At 36.0% G+C, this 26,620-nt stretch overlaps 1 long non-coding RNA gene across 1 annotated transcript in view; it reads left to right on the plus strand.

The window, feature by feature from the left end:
* Positions 1-1,853: 1,853 nt before the first annotated feature.
* The window catches only part of LOC140491453 (uncharacterized), a 30,315-nt gene continuing 5,548 nt past the window's right edge, over positions 1,854-26,620 (plus strand). The window contains exon 1 of the long non-coding RNA XR_011963314.1: positions 1,854-26,335. This is a non-coding gene — a long non-coding RNA (uncharacterized lncRNA). The remainder of the gene's footprint in view (positions 26,336-26,620) is intronic.

The following is a 26,620-nucleotide window of genomic DNA, read 5'->3' on the forward strand; positions in this document are numbered from 1 at the left end:
AAAAGAATTCTAATGTGCTTAACCTCTGCATTTTGTAAGAATTCCAGGAGGCAGTTTTTTCTTATAGTACTTTGTTAGAAAGTTGTAATCAAAATAATTGCCTACTTTTAGTTTACTGCACAAAACATAACCATATAAATTTTTTAGGACATTCTAAATACTTTGTTTTAATGTAATTCCTTCATTAGTCAAATTCCTTTGAAGTGACGTACCTCCCAGCTTATCGTGTTAAAACATGAGCTGTATTAAAGAAACAATACAGTTTAAAAAGATAGCTTTGGCTTTATATGTAGCTTGTGTTTTGAGTTTTTAGGTTAATGTTCAAAATGGCGAGCTCAATTTGCAGCTTATGACTGGTTCTTTATAATCACCACGCTTTTAGAAACAAAAATGTTGTCATTTGTATTACCAAATCAATATTTTTCCTTTTTCATTAGATCTGTGGTTTTGGGGCAAGAAAAATCAATTCTTTTGGAAGCCACTTCATCAAAATGCAACCATTACAGTTTTTGTTTTTAAGGAATAAATCTCTGCAGCCTTAGACAAGTAGCCCTGTATCCAACTCTTCTATGCAACTGTTTATTTTTTTTCCTTGGAGAAATAACTATATATGTACTGCATTTTATCATGGGGATATGTCCCGTGTAGCTTCATTTTAAGTATAATTACATGACAATTCTGTCAAAGTCAAAACAACTGATGTCAAAAGGCATGATGTAGATGTTGCTTTCTACTAAATGTTAGATAGAATACTCGGTAAATTGTATTTCACCTAGAGTTTACACAAGTTGTCATTCATCAAAAGTTCAGATTGCTTGAAAATTAACTTTTTAAAAAACTTTTTTTGGTTGGACAACCTCTTTGGGTTTTTAAAAAACCTTCTGTTTCAATTCTCACAGCTGTAACTTCCAAAATTAATTCCAAATTTCCACTGACAATATTAATAAATTGCCCAACAAGCTTTCAAGTTGTTTTTTTTTGGAGCAAACCAGCTAAAAACATTGACTAGGAGATACTTTTTTCAGATAACTTGTACTATAAATGACTAAAATTTACTTTTTTCATTTCACAATACTTTGTACCTTTTTAAGTGCGCAATTCATTCTGAGATTTGGAGATGCCGGTGTTGGACTGGTATGTAGAGTTAAAAAATCACTCAGCACCAGGTTATAGTCCAACAGGTTTAATTGGAAGCATTAGCTTTTGGAGTGCTACTCCTTCCACAGGTGTTTGTGGAGTATAGGATTATAAGACACAGAATTTATAGCAAACGTTTAGTGTGATGGAACTAAAATTATATATTGAAAAAGACCTGGATTGTTTAAGTCTAATCTGTTAGAATGACCACGTTGGCTTCAGAACCATTGCAAAATGATTGGCTCAAAAGTATTTGCACATTTTTTAATCTTTTCTAGCAGATAAATTGCAATCTGTGAACTAACTTTTGTAGTTGCGTTTATCATGATGATTCCTCCCTTAGTGAGAGCTAGGCAAAACTTTCAAGCTGGTTTAAATCCTTACAAGATAAAAACAATGACTGCAGATGCTGGAAACCAGATTCTGGACTAGTGGTGCTGGAAGAACACAGCAGTTCAGGAAGCTCCTTGGATGCTGCCTGAACTGCTGTGCTCTTCAGCACCACTAACTAAATCCTTACAAGCCTACTGTCTTAATGCAAATTAACCTGCATTCATGCATGATGAATCACTGAGACTCACTGACTTGTGCTCCTCCTAACTTAATCCTACCATGGCTTCTTGTAGGCACTTCTCCCTTTTCAAGCCTACCTCCATAGCAACATGAATTGCATTTTTGGGTTGGGGGGGGGGGGGGGGGGGGTGCGGCAGAGGAAACCTGGTGGCTGTGATTAGTACAGCTACCTTAGCACCAGGGGCATATGTTTTGCTTCTAGCCTTGGGTGACTGGAGTTTGCATATTCTCCTGGTGTCTGCATAGATTCCCACCCCCAGTCCAAAGCTGTACAGTTAAATGTATTGACAATGGTAAATTGTTGAAGGATGTGCAGGCTATGTGGGTTAGCCATGGTAACTGTGGTGTTGGGGGATAGGGTGGAGAGTTGGTCTGGGTGAGATGCTGTTTAAAGGGTCAGTGCAGACTCAGTGGGCTGAATAGTCTCTTTTCTGCACTGTAGGGATTCTGATTATACTTAACAATAAATGCTAATTTAGCTCTCCTTCAATCTTTCAACTGCATGTTATTCTGCAACTAAAAGTTTAGGATCAGTTTACAAAAACCCTACATTCCTAACACCTTTTGTAGGATTTCTGAGATGAACAATCAATCCACTTTCAGCAACGATGTTTTGGACATTGTTTACCAGTGTGTGTAGCTAGGTACTTCTTCAAACAACCTAAAGTACTACTAGAATCTTTGACGGCAAACTTGGATGGCTGCGTTTTAGCAATGCTCGGAACATGTCACACAATTCCTTCCTTGATCTGTTTTGTTATCAAGACAATCTTTAACCATTTTAAAACCTTTGTTATGCTGGACAGCAAGATCTTTTATACAGAAAAACAATTTCCAATTGACCAGCGGAAAATAATGGGAGAACTAAGTTGGCTACAGAAAGGTGCACGAATAGGTTTTAAAGTATTTAAAAAGTTAAAAGAAATTTGCAGTAGAAATGTGGAAGAGATGCTATTAACATAATTTTGACCTAACAAGAGCCCAATAGCTGATTGCTACAGGATTTATTTTATTTAACCAATAGCTACCAAACATGTCCTCCATCTGATTTTGCAATGTTTAATTTTTTAAGTTAACTTTTCAAAGTCCAGAAAGCCTTCTATGGAAAGTGAAAATTGTGTAGCTGTACACATGCAAATAAATCCCTTGATCCAAAGTCGTAAATATGGCCATTGTTATGAATAGATGTTGCCCTTCTTTGTGGTAATTGAAATATTTATACTTTGATTATATGGCAATTTGATGACTGAATTCTCCTATTGAAATTCTAATGCCCCCTTTAAACTTAGTACAGTATCTCAGTATTTTGGTTGGACTGATGTAAAAGATTTCTTTTCCAGTGTCGTCCAATTGATTATATTTGCCATCTAAGCTAGACTGGATTTTGTTTAAAAGAAATTTGTAGAAAAATTATGATCTTTCGGTTTATGGCTCACTTGAGTCACCTCCCCCTCCCCCCCCCGATAGTTCTGAATTTGAGCCAACACTCCAATCTAATAGCTATACTATTTTCAGCCTTGACCTGGAAAGTTTCTTTTGCAGCAAGTACATTGATGGCACATGGTGGTTGAATCTGAAAGACCTGTTAAGGGATTTTGAAACAACTAAATTGTCAAACAGTTCTGAATATTGAAACAATTGTATTTACTACTTTGTAAAAAGTCCAATAAGAGATGAGGCCACATTAGATTTGGCCAGGTGTTAGATCTGGAGGTAGGTGAGCACTTTGGCAATAGTGACCACAATTCAATTACGTTTACTTTAGCGATAGAAAGGGATAGGTATATATTGCAGGGCAAGAGTTATAGCTGGGGTAAAGGCAATTGTGATGCGATTAGTTAAGATTTAGGATGCATAGAGTAAGGAAGGGAACTGCAGATGATAGACGCAATTGAAATGTGGAGCTTGTCAAAAAACAGCTACTGCGTGTCTTTGATAAGGAAGTGGTCAAGCAAGGGAACATTGTCTTTACTGAAGATGAGACGTGAAGGCTCCATTAAGTTGCTTGAAAGTTACAAATTAACCAGGAAGGGCCTAAAGAGTACTAAGAAGAGCTGGGAGGGGACATGTAAAGTCCTTGGCAGGTAGGATCAAGGAAAACTCTAATGCCTTCTGTAAGTATATCTGGATCAAAAGAATGACTAGGGTAAGTTTAGGGCCATCGAGGACAGTAGTGGGAAGTTGTACGTGGAGTCCACGGTGATAGGAGAGGCACCAAATGAATATTTTTGTCTTTTTCCTATGTGAGTACTGACCGTGTTGAGGAGAATACTGAGATACAGTGTAGATGGGATTGAGGTTCATAAGGAGTTGGTGTTAGCAATTGTGGGAAATAGATGGGATTGATCCTAGGATTCTCTGGGAAGCTAAGGAGGAGTCTGCAGAGTATTTGGCTTTGATCTTTGTCATCATTTGTCAACAGGCATAGTACCAGGAGACTGGAGGATAGGAAATGTTGTCCCCTTGTTCTAGAAGTGGAGTAGAGACAACCCTGGTAATTATAGACCAGTGAGTCTTACTTTCCTTGTTGGAAAGGGTTATAAGAGATGGGATTTATAATCATCTAGAAAATAATAACTTGACTAAGGATAATCTGTTTTGTGAAGGTAGGTGGTGCCTCAAAACTGAGTCCTTTGTGAAGGTGATCAAACAGGAGGATGAGGGTAAAGTGGTGGTTGTGGTGTATATGGATTTCAGTAAAATGATAAGGTTTCCCGTGATAGTGAATTGCAGAAAATAGAGACATTGAATTGAGGATGATTCAGTGATTTTGATCAGAAATTGGTGAATTGTAAGACGACAGCAGGTGGTTGTTGATGGGAAATGGTCATCCTAGAGTTCAGTTACTAGTGGTGTACCACAAGGATCAGTTTTGGCACCACTGCTGTTGGTCGTTTTTATAAATAATATGGATGAGGGCGTAGAAGAAAATTTGTAAATGTTATTAAGGTCAATGGTGTGGCGGACAGTGTGGAAGGATGTTGTAGGTTACTGAGGGACATAGATAACCTGCAGAGCTGGACTGAGGTGGCAAATGGAGTTGAAATGGAAAAATGAGGTGATTCACTTTGGAAGGAGTAACATGAATACAGAGTACTGGGCTAATGGTAAGATTCTTGGTTGTGTAGATGAACAGAGAGATCTGTGTCCATGTGAATAAATCCCTGAAATTTGTCACCCAGGTTAATAGGGTTGTTAAGAAGGCACAGTGTGGTTAGCTTTTATTGGTAGAGAGATTGAATTTTGGAGCCATGAGGTCATTTTACAGCTGTAAAACAACTCTGCTGAGGCCGCATTAGAGTACTGCGTACAGTTCTGGTCGTCACTTTATAGGAAGGATGTGGAAGTATTTGAAGGGGTGCAGAGGAGATTTACTAAAATGCTTCCTGGTATGGAGGGAAGGCCTTATGATAGGCTTAGGGACTTGTCAGTTTTTGTTAGGTGGTTGAGAGGTGACTTAATAGGGGGATCCAGATGATCAGCAGATTAGAGGGGGTGGATGGTGAGAGCCTTTTTCCTTGGACGGTGGTGACTAACACAAGGGGACATATCTATCACCCCACGATTTAAAACTATAGGACAGATGTCAGAGGTAGGTTCTTTACCTCAAAGTAGTGAGGGTGTGGAATGCCCTACCTGCAACTGTAGTGAACTCACCATCATTACGTGCATTTAAATGGTCATTGGATAAACATGTGGATGATAATAAAATAATGTAGGTTAGATGGGCCACAGATTGGTTTCACAGGCTAGTGCAACATCTAGGGCTGAAGGGCCTGTACTGTGCTATAATGTTCTATGTATGTTTTGTTTGAAGCCAGTATAATGCAAAACTCTATGCATGCACTATGGTAGTTTGTCTCAAATGTATATTGATAACTGAAATAGATTTTCTTGCTAAAGTTGACATTAAAAATGCATTGCTGAACAGAACTGTTGAAATACCATGTTTAAGAATGCACCCCTAATTAAATACATGTGGTAACCAAAATGTGTAGCAGAAAGTACTATGAGAGATGTAAACCTGCAAGATTTCAACATCTAACTAACAAACTTAGTACAAAAGGTTGTTCTAACTCCCTCTTGATTTCTTGGTAGAAATGTTGCAATAAATTCATCTTGAGTAAATGTGTAACTTGACAGCAGCCTGATTTACATAGGACTGTATGGTATATACAGGGTAGAAATGAACCATTCAACCCAACCAGTCCATGTTGACATTTATGACTTATCCAAACCTCTTTCCATCTTTCTATATATGGAAATAAGTCACTATAGTCTTGGAGGATCATAATGCTGTGCTCTCATGAGTGAGACAACTTGTAGTGATTAAAGCTTAAGGGTTTGAGAAGGTGGGACCTGATGACATCAGCTGATGCAGGAAATGAAACCATGCTGTTGATGTCTCCTCTATTCCCTCCCCCACCATATTTGTATTGCTTTCCCTAAGTGTATCAATGTTATTTGGTTCAATGGTACTGCATTTTACATGCTCACTGCTTTTGGTAAATAAGATCTGTATGTGTCTCTGTCGAGCTTTTTTCTTTATTTCAATTAACTCATCTATGCCATTTTTCTTTAAAGTTAAAATGATAAATTTTCCCTCCATGCCTTTTATTGCTTTTGTTTTCATAATATAACATGTTCAAATGTGGTAAAACTGTAAAATCAAATGTGGTTTGATTTTGTAGATTTAGCATAACTTCCCTAGTTCTCAATTTTATCCCATTAGGAATAATGCTTTCTGATTAGTTTGCTTTTTTGATGGCTATGCAAAGCCAGTGGCACACTTTTGTGATTAGTAAGTTTGCACTCCATAGACCCTTTATCTCATCTGAGCTTGCACCTTCCAGTCTTTTTTTCAAACAGACCATCTATCCTTCCTGCCAAAGCATATGACTTCATTTTGCCCATTCTACAAGTTTGTTATTGTCCTTCTATGCTGTTCTTTAGGATTTGGGCATCATCCCTAGTTGCCCTTAAATTGTATGGCATACAAGGTCATTTCAACAGGCAGTCGTCATATTACTATCTGCCTGGAGTTATGCAGGCAGTTCAGATAAGGATGGCTGATTTATCTCTGTGAAAGAAATTAGTGAATCAGAATGGTTTTAACACCAATGGTAGTTGCTGTGGTCATCCTTACTAAGACCAGCTTTGTTTCAGATTTATTAATTGTATTTAAATTCCGTGGTGGGGTTTGAACGTATCTGTTAAGAGCAATGGCCTGGTGACTGCATACAAGTCCAGTGAATACTTAACAAAATCCACTGCTTCCAAATTAACAACTACCCTTTACTCCCACAAGCTTTGTTTGAAGCCAAATAGCACTCTATTCTGCCACTTACATTCTTCCCCGCCTCCCCTGATTCTATTTTCTAATCTTATTTAGACTGTAATTGGGCATTTATTGAAACATTTTTCAAATATTGAAATTACATATACATTACTGTTGCCTACTGCTTTTGTTACTTTCTCAAAAATTCAATAAAGTTGGTCAGGCAAGGATTTCCCTTTTTGAAATCTATATTGACTATTAATTGGCCAAGGACTTCCAATCTCTGGATAATCAGACTGGGTGTTCTTTGAAAATAGCACATCAGGATCTCTGAGGTTCCAAAAGCTAACTACAGTTAGTTCCGCTATAACACAGTAGCTGTGTTCTCGTGCAATGCCATGCTAAAGTCATATAATAGCAGCACCATTTAAACTAATGGGAATGGAATTGCATCATAAGGAATGTATGCTTTAAAACTTCACTTTAGAAACAGTGTCCCAATTTGTCAATTGTGTTATAGTGAATTCAGTTAACAAAATGACCTGTACATAGTAAATGTTTGAGTTCTTATCTACTTCCCTTAGTAGTTAGGTCAGAAACATTTTAAAGGGATTAAAATTTGCTTTAACTCAATAACATGGTGGCTCAGGCGACTGTGCAAACTCCACACAGACACAATCCTTGTATTTGCATGGGTTTCTTCCCACAGTCCAAAGATGTGCAGGTTGGGTGACTAGCCATGGAAAATGCAAGGTTACAAAAATATATCTTTCAAAACTGCACTTTGTAATTTTTTTCCCTCTAATATATTGGTGTTTTTGTATTAGAAAATCCTAGTAACTGCAAAACATTGAACTTGCAATCTATAATGCCAAGTTTCATTCCAGGCACACAATTGCTAGAAAAGTCAATCAGCTGGGATCAATAGTGTGGGACACTTGGAATGGGCATTCATTGAATTTGAGGGATCTGTGTTTCTTTTTTTAAAAGTGCATGAAAGTACTGGCTATAAAATGGGAGTGTTTGTTGTGATATATGTTACATTGGTTGGACTTTCTAAATGACTTTGAATGTTACCCAAATTGGGAGTAGTAAACATGTGGATTATTTGAAGTCTGATTTAAAATTAATGAGTTGGCTGATAAATTTAAAGGGAGGAATACAAGTAAGAATTTCTAATGATGAGATACCTAAAATGATTACCCAGCAAATGGAATTAGGAAGAAAACCTGAAAATGACTTGTCATTGATCAAATCAGCTGAGATTCAGTTAGAATTTGGGGAGGTTGGGGGAGCGGAATACTTCCTTGAATTAAAAAGGGGAGTGAAAACTTGAAGTTTTAAAGTGTCCGTTTCAAAGATGGGTTGGATATTATGACTTCAGGCCAGAAAAGTTTTTAGAATAAAGTAGTTCAGGGTGATTTTTGATTCAATTGAGAGATTTAGAATTAACTCAACTTTAAGTTTACACTCGCATTAGAATACAGATATTTCGCCTTCATTTCATCTTCCTACCTCCCTTTTAAGGGTCAAAACATCTTTGGGCCTTAGTGTTTGTATTTTAACAGTTACAATTTGGAATGTGTACTCCAGGTTGTCTGAAGAACAATCCAAAAACTATAACTGTTAAAAGGGCAATACTTAAAAAGCTGATTTTTGTGTATAAAGTTTTATTAATATTTAGATCTATAAGAAACTGAATCAGGTATCTGTAGAAGTTGCAAAAATTACAGCTGTGATCAATGGTTTCAACTGCTGAAGTTGGAGGAAAAAAACTTGAATGAGTGAACTTGTGATTCTGAAAGTATTCCCAGTAAATCTTGGACTAATTTAGATGAGCCTGAAGATCTGAAGTAGCAGTTCTGACAGAAACTGTTATCTAATACAAACACTTAAATGTAAAGAGATGTCATGTGGGAATCAACAAGAAAATTGGAGCAATAGAAAATCTAGCAACAGGAAAGTTATTCGTTTTAGTGAGTAAATAGAAGAATGCTAGAACCCAAAAGCAGTTTTTTAAAAAAAAACCCTCCCTTGTCAGGGGATTGAATCTACAAAAGCCAGTTGTTGGAAGTGAAATAACTACTAATTGTAGTAATACAAATACCTAAGGAATCCTCGGAAAAGAGCACATCAGGAAAATAAATGGGTATTAAGTGTAGCAGTAGCACTTGTAGAGCATGTTCATTGTGAATGCACCAAGATGACTTGGAACAGACAAGAAGATTCTTCTATTGCTTAAGACGATTAGGCCAGTGAAGGCTCTAAATGTTGATTCTGGCTGATGGGTTAATTAAAATATTAATTGAATGCGTTAATGGAGGTTATGACTTGGTGAATTGAAAAGGTGTAATCGCTAGTGCAATAAATCCCCATAGAACCAATTGACTCTACCCCAAACTCAAATATTCTTCAACCTGATTTTGTGCAATTACATGAATTCATTTTTGAACCAATTTTGATGTTCCAAGGATTTCCAGAACCATTTTTTGGGAGTAAAAAGTGGTCTTCCACTTACCATCCACAATCTCATGGAGCATCAAAAGATGGCAATAAAGTGTACTTACTAGGACTTGTGCTGTCCAAGACATCCTAATGATCAGGGTAAAGGAATTCCCTCATTTGTTTTAACATTAAGGATACCCCTAAGGAGTCTACAAAATTCGAGACTTTTCCCATGATCTATGAACATGATGTGATAGGGCTACTTAAATTGATTTAAAGAAAACTCAGCCTACACTTCCAACCTATGTTTGAAGATTCAGAAACTAACCAGAGTGGGTGTTGGTCAAAAACTCTGAAATGTGCTCAACAGACAATAAAAAATAATCAATAAAAAGGGCAGAGCTGAAGCTTTTTGTTGCAAAATTAAGGCAGTACATTACCATTTCTGGGACACTATTAGAAACCAGGTTTACTATAGGGCTGTACAATGTAGGAGCAAAAGTGGGTCATCTAGCCCATCACATCTTTACTGTCATTGAATGAGATAATGACTGATGCAATAATCCTTCACTCCACTTTCCTGCGTTTTTCTCCCACAATTATTGATTTGATTGCTAGTTAAAATTCTCTCTCCTCCTTGGATATACTAAATACACCTTCAATTGTCCTCTGTGGTAAAGAATTCCACTGATTCACTACCCTCAAATTTCTCCATCTGTCTTAAATGTGTTACTGAGAAACCTTACTGTAGAAAAGGCTGTTTAGCCCATTCAGTCATGTGTACACTCTTGGAGCATGCCACCCAAACACAGCCCCCTTACCATATCTCCATAACCCTGCATTTACCATAACCAATCTACCCAACCTGCACATTTGGATTTTGGGAGGAAACTGGACCATCTGACTGAAATCCACACCGACAGCTGCCCAAGTTTGGAATCTAACCTAGGTCCCTAGTACAGTGAGGCAGCAGTGCTGATCACTGTGCCACACTTCATCTGAGATGCCCTCTGGTCCTAAACTCACCTATAAGGGGAAAACAGCATCTTCATATTTTCCCTGTCAAGTTCCCTAGGTTTCTAGTATGTGAAGATTGCTTTTTATTTTTTCATGTTCCTATGAATACAAGCCTAATCGACTCACCTGTCTTTATAAGCGTTTCTTCAATGCCATTATACCTTTCTTTCCATAAAAATCTCCAAACTTTTCAGTATTCCAGCTGTGGACTGGCTAGTCCCTTGTATAGTTTTAGCAAAACCTCTATCTTATATACTCCATTTACCTACCCTATTTTATGTTGAATTTGAATGCTCGCTTCTGTGACTCATAGATGAGGATTCACAAATTCACTTGTTCCAGGCATTTCCTCATCAATATGTTCAGATTATTATTGCACACCTCTGGAGCAGATGCAATATGAATCCAGGCTTCTTGGTTCAGAGGTTAGGACACTACTGCTGTACCACATGAGCGCTTATTCCTCTATTCTTCTGTTCCACAGCTTTCCGTAGTCTTTCTCCATTTAAATAATATTCAGTTCCTCTTCCTGCCAAAGTGCACTAACTCTCTCTCCTTCCCTCATTCCATCTGCCAAGTTTTTGCCTACTTGCTTAATCTGTCTGTATCCCTCTACAGGACTCCCATCCTCACCAATCACCTTCCCACTTATTTTTGTCATTTACAAACTTGTGTGATGATGTTGTCACTTTAAAAGTTTTTTTTTAAGAGATTGTAAAGGCAGTAGTGCCAAAGTGGCTACTGAAGACTGCCTAAGTCAATAGTTTAGGAGACCTTTTTTGTTTTAATAAAACTATTATAACAATGGAAGAGGGGTGACCAGTTCCCACAGATCAAGCTTTCTAGTTTTTTTTACCTGTAGCAGTCAAAAGCTGTTTGGGTCCCGGAAGAGTTGACGCTTCAGTAAAGCTTAGTTGCTACTAAGTTGATTCTTAGTTGCTACATTCTCTGAAATATCTCTCGATGTTTCCTCCTGGATTGGAAAACTGCAAATAAGAATCTGTCTGAATTTAACTTTTTGCTGAGGGACATGTTTTATGGCATATTACCATATTGGAACTGTTAATTAGTGGGTACTGTATTGATTATTTGGTTAAGTTTTCAAATGTTATTCTAAATTCCTTTTCTTTGTTTTTTAATTTAGTGTTTAAGTAAATTGTTTTGCTTAATATCAAATAGTTTGACCAGTCATATTGCACCTGGCCTCTCTTCTACCTTTTTAAAATAAGTTAGGGTCTGGGCTACCACCTTAACATTTTGAGCAGGGTCTGGTCCATAACCCTTTGGTTTTGGTGCATTCTCTTTCTGCAGTCAAGTCATTTAATATATATTTTCCATAATTATGACTCCAGCACTGGTCCTTGTGGCACATCTCTAGGTACAGGTTTTCATCCTGAAAATGTCCTTCTTATCCCAATTCTGTCTTCTATTCATTAGCTAATCATCTATCCATCTAATATACTACCTCCAATACTATACTACAGTTATTGCAAAGTCAATGCAATTCCTTTCCAATTTCATGATTTGAAAGATTTGTAATGAGGTGATTGAAATTGCATGGTTTGTTACAAAGTTGAGTTGTTAAAAACAACACTGGTAAGTTCCACTAACTGAAAGCCCATTTGGTGTTACAAAATCTAATATTTGTGTGCATCAATGCAAATATCTGCTGTAAAGAATGAAAAATACACCACAACTCTTTTGATTTATGCAGTTATGATTATATTGATTCTATGTTCAGTCGAACCTGGGAAGAACCATGAGAAAACTGCTCAATTAGAGTCAGTCTGAATAAAAATGAAAATAGCCATTCGCAAAAGTGGCTGCATTTTGTTTTTAGGCCATGCTGTGGAACAAGGCCAGGAAGTACCTGGAAAAGCAAAATAAGGGCTATCTTAAACTTTCCCAGAATGAAGGAAAAAGCAAAATTCTGCAGTATTGACATGAGTAAATTTTATCAGATGTTTCAGATTTCAGCACTTGTTCTGATGCTTTTTAACTTGTTAAAAAGCAAAGTGCCTTTTGATCATATGAAAGTTATGCTGTCGACCACCCAATTTCAGCAGAACTGACTTATCTGAAGCTTTTCAAACTAGATATTGATGCCAGTGATATTGTAGGTAATATTCTTCTATGCAGATCATTTGGCCATCAGTTACTTTTCCAGGAAATTTCTTAACAGAAATGGGACACTGAGCTTGGTCTTGGGATCATCGATGTTAACATATCCAATTTTGATATGCATATGAAGTCTTAGAATTTTTTTTTGTCACAGAATTTCTTTACAAAGCAAAAATCCCAAAGATTATTTGAGGTCTGATTAGTGCAACCATATTATTAACGATTTATGTTGGCAATTGTGAATGCTTTGTCAAGAGTAGATACCTTCCCACAAAGAAATTGCAAAAAGGTGTGATAAAGATGTAATTGTGCTTTGTTGGCCATTACGTGTTTAAGTGACTAGCAGGATACCAGTGTCAGTTAATACAGCTGAGTTTATAATAGATTGAGAAAACAGACCAGTGTTACTTCAGTTTTAACTTCATTTCAAGAGTTCAGTTTAGGAGAGCAATCATCCCAGTAGAAGGGTTTTAATTTGAGAATTCTCTCACACACACACACAACAAGTTATCAGACATTAAAAGGAGCTTGGAGCAGCAGGACTGCAAGCAAGCCATAAAACCAGCAGCCCAAGAAGAAATTGAAGAATCAAAGTTCAGTTGGGTGTCATGATATTTATCCAGGATTGAGTATTTCTAAAAATATCATTAGACAGTGGGTTAAACTGTTCTTTGCTGTTTGTAAATGTCTAAACGTGTGTGTGTGTGTATATAGCTTTAATTTGGGTTCTTCAAGTCAACACTGACAGCCTAAATACTGTGTAACCAACTGCCGAAATTAAACCGATCTATCAAGCTAGGTTTCACATCGGAGGTCTGATTTTGCCCAGTATAATAGTTATCATTTATGATATTGAATGCTATATAAAATGCAGTCAGAGTACAAAATGGGACATAATCTAGAGAAATACTGAGATTTTGGCTGACTCAGCTGAGTAGGCCAAAATAAGGCAGCTGGTCCACTCAAGGCCATGAAAGCCAGTCAAGATTAGGACAACAGCCATTTTGAAGTATTTAAATTGTGGATTAAAGCAATCCCATGGATAGGAAGAGTGCACAATAGGAGGTGCAAGATGTTGCCAATCTGAGAAGACTGGACACTTAAAGCAGCTTTTCAAAACAAAAATGCTGCAGAAAATAAAAAGCAAGCAAAGTCTGAAAAAAAACTGGAAATTCAAGAAATTTAGAAATACATGAAGTAAAAGCTGCAAGACCGATTATAAACTATTTATTATAAGATTTGTTTTTATTTGTCAAACTTGCATGTCCAATCAAGAATTAAACTTGGGGCCCAGATCTTCAAGTGTAAGGTCAGGTTACTATTACACTTGGCCACAAACAGTGAGAGTTCTGAGATTTTAATTAGTAAAGGATTTGAAGAGCATCTGTGTGGAGCAGAAATGCAATTATATGGCTACAAAGAGTAGATGATATTCTGTAGAAAGACAATGGGACAATTCCAAAATTGAAGGAAAGTTTAAGAAAGATTATTTTGCTTTAAGATGCTAGTTCCTTATGTGTATATACACTCTCTCAGGAGGGTACCTCCCATATACTGCTGAAGAAAATTTAAATAATAGCTTGACAGAATGCTATATAATGTAATATTACCTGCCCAAGAGCCAACTGGGCAGAGCTTCTAACAGTTTCCAAACCTAGTGGTAAGTTCAGGATATGTGTAGATCTGATGCAGCAGCAGTCAGAAGAGAAGTCTAGCCAAACTCTTCAATGAATGACATTGACAAGTTCTGCCAGGCTAGCTTGCTTTTCTCTAAACAAGGCAGTAAGTTTTTTTTCTTTTGCAAATATCCTTGGGTTACAAGTCAAAGCTTGTAATATCAAATATACCATTCTTCATTATTTCTGAATTAATCACTTTCCTTTTGGGGTATCATTAGCATAGTGATATTTTCATGCACAATATCTCTTTGTAAAGTAGAATGAAGTTACTTATCAGATGCATGACCTATTTAGTTCTACAGAGGGCTTCAAACTGGGGGTTGATCTTGGAGTTTATGAAGTTTGAAAGTATTACAATGAAGGTTTCCCATTTAATGTGAGTGTATAAGATTATAAATTAAACTCTAAGAACATAATATCTCTCTCTCTCTCTGTTGGATAATAGATGCTCAAAACAAAAACTATAAGTGACTTTGCACAACTGCAATGTTCAATGATGGCCAGCGATGTATGGGAGCAGCCAACCAAGTACGGAAGTTTAATTAAAATTTGATTACAATTCGTAACTTTGAAGTATTAAGCATACAATAGCACTTCAGCAGATAAGTCACTCACTTTGTCGTATGAGTAGGTGCTTTATAATCCCAGGTTTCACTCAGTAATGGCTGCTGATGTATTCTATACAGGTTTAGCAGCAGAACTCCTTCAGGTCCAGCATGTGATGGGATAAGGAAACTAGCATAGCTTCCTTCCAGTAAATGAACTATAACAGAACAACTTTCAATTGATCATAGATAAAGAAGCATTGGTGATTTGTCAGATGAGATTGGAGCTTCTCATTATGAAAGAGAATCAATTTTCTGTTCTATCATTGGATTCCAAAAATATTATCAAACTCATTTATGTATCCAAAGATTAAGGCTTGCAATGATTCTTGAGATCATAATGCAATGAGAGGGAAACTCAAATCATAGCTGACACATTGTCTACAACTGCAGTTGATCAAGATTAAATGGATGATTAATCCTTAGTTATGAAGTAGACACCTTTTCATTCATCAGAAGCTTTTTTACTAGCTTCAAAGTAGTTTTGCTTTTTTTTATAAAGGCAGGAACAGGAAATGTGACTACAAGATTGTTTGTTTGAAATGTAACACAAATGATTAGCTGCTGATAATTTATCACGAACAAAGGGAACATTTTACCATAGCAGATATTCTAGTCTTTTAATCAGCAGCTAGTGTTACTGAAGACAAAAGATGATCTTGGATCTGTGGAGGTCATGTGGGAATATTGGGTGTAGAGCTCATATACAGCAAGCTATATAGTAGCCAGGAATTTCAAAAGAAATTAAAAATTAATTCATTTACCATATCTGCAATCAATCAGTCACCACCAGAACCTTTAGTATTTCCTTGACTCTCAGGTAGAGCAACTAAAAGTTGTGACAAGATGATTTCAACTTTCAAAGGAAGGCATACTTGATCACAGTAAACGTCTATTTGAAGTGATGAGAAGATACCAGATTTCATGATACAACAGCTGAAAATGACTTTTTTAAATTACTGAAGAAAAGCTTTTATGTATGTCCTTTTCCAGAAGATATTGTTGGAACACAGCCTGAAACAGCTAATGAATGAAGAGGCTTTGAGCTTCACCTTGGAATCTAGATTCCATCATGTTACTACATCTCCGTTTGGGCTTGGATGAAGAGAATTTGAGACAATGGAGACAGTCTAAGGTTTCAAGGATTAAGAATAGTAGTTGGCATTCAGGTTTACTGGGCTGAAGGATAAAAATCCATTGCTACAGCCAAACCTCAGACTAAATATGACATTGAGACCATAAGAAAGTAGAATAATAAAGGTTAACTGATAAAGAGAAAACAGAAAAACTGGTATAATTCCCAGCAAAGAGGGAAAACTCATCAGCTTTGTCAAGCCAGAAGCTATGCAAGCATGATTGGAAGTTTGAAGGCACAGTCCCCAAACCGGCAGAGCAGTTACATCCTTGTTCAGAAGGAACAATGTTTTAAATTTGAGGCAGCAAGATCAAACTTGGGATGTTGAGAAAAGAACTACATTGATACCAATCTACAAGTTGTGGAAATGGTTGAAAACCATCCCCATGAATCAGTGGTAATTACACAAGACCAGCACAAGTGCAAAATACCACTGATTCAACCTAATGAAGTTTGGACTTAGTGATAATGTAAATTGTTTAATTATTAAATGTTAATGCAAAAGTTAGTAGAAACATGGGTGGGAGTAGGAGAGATGTAGTAATGAAAATAACTGGATATATATCATGATGCAATGGTGATATCAGTCACATACTGGAGACTGGATAATGGTGGAATATCTGCACTTGTAATACATGTACCTACACAGAACAATATTAAGTACAATGGTGTAAATAGAAAAATATGTTTGCAGAAACTTACTATAGTTAAACCACAGTCAATAATAACTAATAACAATCCAGCAACAGACAGTTCTCCTCCTTGTCCCATATGGCTATCTCGACCAAGTGCAGAATAGACCACATCACCAGCTTCGTGACAAAACACAAACCAGTTTGCAATGATAACTGACCGTGCACTATTAGGTTTCATTGGCAAGGTATAAATTACTATAATTCAGGCTATATTACTCTAAATTGATGAACAACTGTGTGGTAACGCTTAAGGTTATCCCATATTGAAGTCGCTACAGTGTAAAATGTAATAATGTGGAAAGGTGGCATAAATGGTCTCAGTATCATCAACCATTAGCATCAGAAAACCGTAGTCTCAATACTATTTGTATAGTTTCACTTATCCAATGATTTAACATAGTAAATGCTCAGATTGAAAAAGAACTCTAATGTACTTTGGTTTAACATAAAACACTGTCCTAGTCTTAAATTTAAGACAATGGGATAATAGAGTAACTTTTTGTGCTACATCATGTAATTGAGCATGACTCTGACTAGCTAAATTATAAATGCCAGTGGTCTTTAATTGAATAACAATCTACTAAATAAGTTTGTATTTAATAATTTTAACTAGAAATTTTACTAAATATAAAGATTATCCTATACTAAAACAGAATAACAACTAGAACTACAATTCTATAAGCTTTCTCTGGCTCTCGTTACACCACAGTATCTATTGGCTTTATTATTGACTCCTCAGAATCTGAGTATGCCTCCAATCTGCCATTTAAATTATTTGATTGGACAGAGCCAAAACATGTTTTCTTTGTAGCTTTCAGACATTTTATTAAATAACACCCTACATAGAAATCAAAGCCATTGTGAACTGAGCTGTCATTTTTGTATGAGAATTCAAAGACAACTGTCATCCTGTTCATAGCTGACAAGTGTTGTACAGACAAGAACTACCCAAAGCAAATAGATGCCAGGAAATGCTGCTTGTAAATAATACATTTTTTGAAGTGACCATTTTCAAATTAGGTTATTCATTATTGTCTGTAGCTTTAGGGCTATATAGTACTCAACACTTTAAATTAATGGTTGGATGCCTAATTATTGTGAATGTCTATATGTGTGAATAGAATACTCATGGGTGATTATTGCTGAAAAATGAAGTTGCTTTGTCTAATTTTTGACATCAGTATTTCCCATATTGCAATGACTTTAAATCTGGGTGAGGGCAGATATGATGATTTGAGTGATACTATGCAACAGTCACCTATAATTAGCCATGAAGTATATGAGCTATTTTGGAAATAAAGCTAATTGTGTAAAACTGAGGAACTTCTTCAAGACCAATATTATTGATGATCCGTTTGTCTTTTATGTTGAGAGAATAATAGAGGCATCCTGTTTTTGTTTTGTTTTAAAGCTGCTGATCTTCTAAATAGCCAAGATCATTTGAATTATTTTTGGAAGTCAACTACCAAAATCATTTCCTTTTTTCTACCAGTTGAAAGTTATATTTCATTTTTTTCCTGTGAAAAGCACAATTTCCTGCTCTGAATGGACCCAGACCTTGTTCTGAAATCTGCTGGTATTATGTTTGAACTAATGCAATATATTGCATGAAGTGATTTTTCTTTGGCCATGATAATTTGTCACAATGACTGAACCAATCCATAGGTATGGATTTTGCTTGAACCTGTTCCTGATATTAGCATAGTGAGTCTAAAGCATGAGTGTGCCTCACCAGTCATTTAGTCTTTGAATTCTGAGTTGCAATGATTTATTGTGATTATTTCAAATTGTATAGCCATTGAAGGTTGAAGAAAAAGATCCAATATAGATTTGAAGTTAATGTGTACTAACAAGTGAGTCAGTTTAAATGGTATGGATTGGGTTTTAACAAAAGTTAGTTTTTCAGTACTTTATTCTACTCTTATAAAATAATAGTGAAGCACTTGGTATTTCTGGCTCTTTCCCAATGCACTGGCCTAAAAAATATTCAAGCTTATGTGCTTTTTGAGTGTGGGAACCAATCTGGTATCTTAATGGGTGGACTACAGTTGCACACGATATTGGATCTTGGTTTACTGTCAAGCTGGTGAAGAGAAATGGAATATTGGACTGCTACAGCACTAATAGAGGCAGGGATTTGATGAATGGAGTAGCTTTGAATGTGATATTGGGAGAAGAAACAATACTGCACTTCATTCACATTTTCCATGAATGAATGTTTTCAAACATTTCCTATGTTTCTAAAGTTTACAGCACCTCTCCTTGGCCTTTTTTGTCAGTCCACCAGTAAATTTGATTTTCCTAGACCTACTTGTTGCTGTCTGCCTTAGCAAACCAATATTGCTGATGAAATTAATGCATAGTTTTTTAAAAAAGAAAATTCCCATGACTGGCAGCCTACATTTGATTCAGCTTTGTGTATACACCAATTAATCAAGAGGCTGTTTTAAGATCTAAAACAGGTACTATATTAAATTTCTGACCATGAACTGGTTTAAAACAAGTGAAATTATTTTCATAAGTCAACATAAAGTCTCAGCTTATGTGCCATAAATGGAATTGAGCGATTAATAGAATGTTATCATGCTGATTGTACTCAGAGGTGCTAAATATCACACTTGCGTTCAGCATGATTTCTTTTAACAAGTAAATAACGTCACAGAAGCTTTGAAAAACAAGACAAAATATTGATGGTAAAAAGGCTTACATTTTGAACTCTTGTCGAGTTAATTATTTTGCAATCTGATAATATGCAAGACTTTTGGAAACACTTTAGTAGACTTCCCGATGTGATTAGATGCGAATGCATGAGTTGGTATTCACCCAATCCATTTTAGAAACTGATTCAGAAGCTTAAGTTAAAGGTATTAAATTATGAATGTTAGATGAATTGCGATGATATTACTTTTTTCTGCTGAAAGAAGCCCTTCAAGTCAAGTCACATTAATCTCAGCATCACCAAGCTATCCTCTAATATAGTCCTTAGTATTGGCTTTTTCTGTCGTCATCGTCGTCGTCTTCCTGTTACAATTTGCTGCTCTTGTACAGTAGCGACCTAAATAAATCCATAACTATCTAGACTTGGAAATTAATTGTTTCTGAATTAAAACATAACTACTGAATGACACTCAAACTGAATGAAGTTATTATTCAGTTTAAGTTTATTATCAACTAATCTAAAGTAAATATGGATTTTTTTTTTTGTGGAATGAAAGTTATCCTTTGACCACAGAACAACAAACTTTTTACTAGTTTTGGAGTAAAAGATGCATCAGGAGGAATTCTCCGAATTTTGGAGCTTGAGCCTGACTTATTGTGCCAGTTAATTTTTATATTTATGTATCAGATCAATAGAACAGCATTTTTTAATTTGGAGTGGGCTGCTGATTTATGTAATCTTTAGAAAAAAAATTAGATTTGTTTGCACTGGTTCATGAACTTGTCATGTATCAAATAGGAATATCAGCTGATAATTTGGTATCATGAGCCCAAAGCTAAACAAAGATAATCTATCCTAAAGGTACCTAATAGATACAAAGTAGATTTAGTTTGGTTTTATATTGTAATCAAATTGCATTGCATTCTGATTTTTCTAAATGACAGTATAAGTCTGATCTGAGGACAATATAGATGTGAGATCACATTCCATATCAAAAACCCAAGTTAGAATAAAATAGCAATTTTGATGAATAATACTTTCACCACTCTTGTGGAGAGTAGCTATTTATTGCAAATATTTCAACCTTTAACATGAAAACATCAAGTTTTCTTGCTCTATGCAGAGCAAAGGATGAAACTGTGTAACAAATTACGATTTCATACTATGAACATTGCTGTCTTAAGAAGATCTGTCATGCAGTAGTCCTCCTTCTGAGGCTTTGGAAAGAATGATGTTTTATTTCATAGTAGACTTCAAAGTGTCTTGTCATCTGATAATATTTCTGTTCATATGCTATTACTAATTTCTCAAAATATATTTTAATCTACATAATTGAGACCGTGCATAAAACAAAATCAGAAATATTCTAACAATGACCAAAGCAGAACATTTACCAATCAGCAACATTCTCTAACAACACTTGCCCATCCCAATACCTCATCTGATACATCTAATTAAGCATAGATGTTTGCTTCTGGATCTATGCCTAAGTGAACAACAGCTCCAACTTCATTGAAAAATGGTCAAAGAATTTGAAATTCTGACATTCTACGATTAAGTTCCAATAAATAATGATTGTTAACAGTGAAAGAACATTGTCTGGATATTTGGTATGAATCTAAATCATTAACGAAGAAAACCTTTACCAAAGAAGATTAACCTGATTGTTCCTGACAATCTAATTAGCCATGATCTTATTAAATGGTGGAGCAGGCTCGAAATCCAAATGGCCTACACCGGCTCCTTGGTATTTAGAATTTTGCCACATTACTTTGTTAAACATGATTTGGTGAAGCCAGTGTTGGCCTGGTGTATACAAAGTTAATAATCACACAACCTGGTGTTGTGATTTTTACTCTGTTAAAGATTACTAATTTAGCAATTTTGTTGTAGTTACTTTTAATAACCAGTCACAGGAATATTTAGTGCAAGTTTTTGATCGCTTATTCATGTTTATGCAGGGAGAGAGTCCATTTCAGACAACTGGAATGAAAACTCTGCTGAATACAAGATATATCAATTCAGACACCTTTTAGTCACATGCAAATTTCAACCTTATCAGCACATAATGATGCAATTATCAGATGCCTGGAAATATGTATGTAGGGCTACATCTGCCCAGACAGGAATCACTCAGTCTTATCCTAGTGTGACAATATTTGCTTCAACCCTTATCAGTTTATTGTACCTCCACCATTTTGTCTCTTAACCAGTTAATCCTTCATATTTTCCAAGGCTCTTCAAGTCTTTCAGGGAAAATTCCTGTTGTTCTCATCCTTTATGGTGTTGAAGATTCATCTGGTGAAGTCTTCTCTTTCAATTTTACTGTGGTCATAGCAATCTTTTATTTAACTCTTTTATAGTCTAATTAATTCTTTAATTTTAGCTAGTTTACATTAGCTGTTTAAGCAAAACACTTTTTGAGTCTGACTTTGCCTAGAAGTGCAGAATAAATATTGCTTAGAAATTATTTGATTTTATTGAAGCTTTTTACCTTTTTCTTTCAGTAGGGCAATTTACTGAACTTACCAATTGAAAGGGAAAAAAAGTTTCTATTAATGATAGTGTGATTGGGAAGTAGGTTTTTTTTTTAGAGGCATTAGTGTAGTGATTGTTATTAGATCAGCCAGGTGGACTGAGAATTAGAGTTCCCTGATTGGAGCTGTTAATCTGATCCAATCAGGGAGCCCTGGCTGACTGACAAGATCAGGGATGTCATCGCTACCCTCCTGTTTTGCTTTTTTTTTTAATTACACAACATTACTCTTTGAGAAGGGCACTGCTTGTCACTGGCCACTCAGTTGTTTCCTTCCTTTCTGGTGGTGGATTTTGAATAAAGATTTATGCACTTGTTCTTCACTGTGTCCTATACCTGCACACACACCAACATGGGTGCTAGGGGAAAAATAAACACTACTGCTGTTAGGCAAAAGTGTGGGGGAAATAAAAAAGACAAACAGGAGTGTCAGACGTCATGTTTACTCTGAGATCTGCCTCTGAGGGAGTTGAATCAGTGTGTGAAGGACTGTCCTTTGTTGAGAAGGGAACTGCTTGTCACTGGCCACTCTCGTGTTTCTTTCCTTCCTGGTGGTGGATTTTGAATAAAGATTTATGCACTGCACTAGTTCACTGTGTCCTACACCTGCGCACAATGCTGGGGGAAAATGAGCACTATTGCTGTTGGGCATTAGTATGAGTGTGGGGAAAGAACAAGGGTGTCAGAGGTTCTGTTCACTCGGAGCTGGCTGAGTGAGCTGGATCAGTGTCAAGGACTCACTGTAAATAAAGGGTAACTTTGTGATGGGATACTGGTCTCTGGAATTAATTCACCGTGAAGCATGCATCAATTAAAATTGACTGACCGTTAATTGCCAGGTTTTGTTTAAATCTTAAACTGGGCAGATGACTTTTCAGGGCAATGTCTTGGCTATTTAGAGAATGGCTATCATCTATTTTATCGAGTGGAAACCAGTGTAGTAATTCTTAGAGTCAGGATTATTCAGCAAATGTCCAATCAGAAATCACAATGTTGGATAGTGTATTGAGAGTTTTGTAGGCACACTTAACCTGTTTTGACAATGTCAGTGGAAGCTGTACTAACTTTTCTATCTACAGACGCTGCTAGACCTGTTGTTTCTCCAGACTTTCTATTACAGTTTAAAAAAAGGTAGCTGCTTTGGTAATTTACAGTTTTTCAGTGATTTAATGATACAAAAGAGGAGTCATTTTAATGCCTTCACACCTGTGCTGAGAGCCCTAAGGTTAAAGGAACTCAAAGAAATGGATTGAGGTTAGGCTAGGGAGGGATTTGAATGAAAAGATTACAATTTCAAAGGCTGAAGCCATTTAATATCTCCTAGGTACAAAATGCAGCTCTCTACTAATTGGAAATGTAATACCTCTAATTATGTGTTCCTTTATTTTAACACTTCGCAGTGATGTGCTAAGACATTGTACTCCAGTTTGTAGTGTTTTAAAGCAAAATAAGATGAAGTGCCAACTTGAATATTTTCTTTGATTGCTATGTACAGACTTTGGGATTTATGAACTTTAAGTTACCTTTTCTTTTCATTCAGTTTGTCTTTTCCTGGTAGTTGGAAGCATAAATGTTACTTTCATCAGGATTCAGAATTAGGACTAGAGATTACAGAATAATGTACACAGTTATTCTGAATTGATCGAGAGGTCTGGAGTATAACAAAGTTTTAAAATATTTTACTAATGAGCTTAATATTCTGGACCATGTTTTAATATGGGAACAGGAATATTGGCTATAAGTTACATAAAGGAAATAGAAGACAGAGTTTAGCAGAGTCTAAGGGAAGATTTGACAGACCTGTTCAGAACCATGACTTGTTTACATAAATGGAGAGAAATATGTCCCCAATGGCAAATGGGTCATTCGACTCAGAATATACAGACAGAAAGTGATCAAAAAAAGAACCACCGATGAGATGATGAAAATGCTTATTGTGCAATTAGTTGTCAAGATCTGGAATGCATTGAGTGAAAGAATGATGAAAATAGATTCAGTAATAAAGTTCAAAAGTGAATTGTTTAAATTGAATGGGAACTTTTGTAGAGCTATAGGGAAAGTGTAAGGGAGTGAGACTAATGGTATTGGCTCTTCCAAGAGCTAGCAAAACAATCCTCCACAGAAGGAATGAAGCTGGTTGTATCATTCTATAATGTAAATTAAATGCAAATCTGAGTAAGACTTGGATTATAATTTAACATCCATCTAATATTTGCCTCCAAACTTTGAACAAATGATTTTGGGAGATAAAAGTGAACATTTACTCCGACATGTGTTTGTGCGAATGTTCCAGAAAGAATTAAATACTTTAATTCTGGAAGAAGTGCAACTGAATGTAATGCATTGATAATTTTTAAACCATTGTAATGTTTTGAGTGCACGTCTTTGTTTCAGAAGAAATTATTCAAACTAGTGTATTTCCGTTTTGACAATACTACCACATTATCATGTTAATCTAGAATTCCATGAATAGGATTTTTAGAATCATTGTCTTAAGGCATAACACTCTGATAGCAACAATAGTTTGGATATTTAAATGAAAAGGCTAAATTGGGAGTTTTTAAAAGCATTTTTTGTATTTCTAAGCATCATCTTGCTGTGAGCATTTGCATGGAATGTTGCCTCTCTGGTTGCTATATTATGAAATTGAGTAAGTTAGTATATGATGACTGTGTTAAGGAGATATAATGGTACAGGAATTTTCAGTATAGAGGAAAATAACTTTGAGAAAATAAGTTTTTAAATCACCTTAATCCCTGTGGCAAAGGAAAAATCAAATCTGAATAGGAACACAAGTGAAATTTCACAACTGCCAAATTAAAGTTAAGCTAAATAACGAATAGCTTTTGTTTTCCATTGAATTAAACTTTCATAGAACAAGCACAATTTCCTATATGATGGACTCCAAGTAATCTATTTCATTTTTTTTGAGGAAAAATTCTGCGAAGTTGCTCCCTATTTCAGGGATATGTCAAGTGAAGTTCCATACTTAATCTATTTTTGTGCATCAGATTAGTTGCCAGTTAGATGACCATCCACCGATCTTATTGTCTAGGAAATATTCAAATACTTGTATTACAGTTTTCAACCATTCATTTTCAAACCTTAATCAATAGCACTGAAATTGTAATGGCAAATATATTGACACCACATATTGAGGTCTTTTGTCATTGTTTGATATTCCTGTCACCAAAGGATTTATTTGGTGTATCCAAATACAGCCAGGTTCTAGATCTTGAGACATGTTACTTGTCTTGCTAGTTTCTTTTGTATTCTAAATACTAATGCATCAAAAGTCATCTAAGATGAGACTAGATGAACTTCTCTATTTTGTACTTAATAACCTTGTCTCTTCTCCCAATTATCATTTTAAAAACACAATGAAAATTAAATTTTTTGAAAAGAAAGATAAATAAGATTTTTACAGGTAGTGAGGAGCAGATTAGTTAATGTTTGATATTTCTTACCCAAAACACCCAAATTCCTCTATCATATCTTTTTGGAGTCCCTCCCTCTGTCTCTACTTATACAATGGTCTGTCTCTTTGATTCTTCCTTCTAAAGTGCATTTCCTACATTAAATCTCTATTGGCCAAGTTTGGTCCTTCCACTTCACTTATCTGTGTCCTCTTCGCAACAGGATCTCTCAAATTCTTTTTGTCTCCTCAGCAAATTTGGAAATATTACACTCCGCAACCCCCTTCAAATCATAATATAGACAGTAAGTAATTGAAACCCTGGGACTGATCCTTATGACTCTACTAGTTGTGTTCCCAACCTGAAAAATACTGTCTGATAACCAATCCTCAACCCTCACTAATAAATTTAGTCCCAGTGTCATGACCTCCTATTGTATGTAATAAACATACATGACATCTTTATTAAATGCCTTCTGGAAATTCAAACAAGCTACATCTACAGGTTCCCCTTTATCCACTCTGTTTGTTATACCCTCAAAATAAACTCTAGAAAACTTATCATCCTTTTAATCAATGTTGACTCTTTGTTTGATTACACTAAGCTTTTCTAAAAGTCCTGCATTTGTTTTCCTTAATAACAAACTCTAGTTTTTCCTAATTACAGATGTCAGGTTATTAATTATAGTTTTCCTTCTTTCTGACTCCCTCCCTTTTTTAGCTGGGACATCTTGGTACAGTTTTCCATATGCTGGAAATCTCTTGGAATCCCACGTTCTGAAATATTTCAATCAATGTCTTTGCTATCTCAGATTTTTCCTTTTAAAACCCTTTGATTAATGCCATTAGGTCCTGTGACATGGTGACAAGGCTATGAACTGCATCCTGCATCAACCCAGATACTTGGTGGAATGTAGACAGTGTGGGTATGTATTCTGGTGAACACTTTGCTGTGATAGCTCTGCAACTGGCCAAGCAAGAAGTATCAGCAGTTGACACTGAGGACTGCCAGAATTCACCACCACCTCCACCCCGAACAGGTAAACTTGTAGTGGTAGAAGTCAGGGACTTCATCCAAATGTACAGAATATAGCAGCAGCACATAGGCATATGGGATGCAATGGCCCACACTATGCAGCAGCTGTATCAGTTTGTCAAATCCTTTGACTGTTTGTTTGTCTGCCCCATCAGGGGATGTTGAAATTGTGCATACCCCCCTCATCTGTACTGAAGGCACATGACTGTAGGGTGAGGAGCTTTCAGTCCAGTCTAGATGTCCTGTCCTCAGAGACAGGACAGTGTCAGCAAGCATCCAGCTGGAGTGG

The sequence above is a fragment of the Chiloscyllium punctatum genome, chromosome 19, assembly GCF_047496795.1.
Source record: "Chiloscyllium punctatum isolate Juve2018m chromosome 19, sChiPun1.3, whole genome shotgun sequence".
In the NCBI taxonomy this organism is placed as follows: Eukaryota; Metazoa; Chordata; class Chondrichthyes; order Orectolobiformes; family Hemiscylliidae; genus Chiloscyllium; species Chiloscyllium punctatum.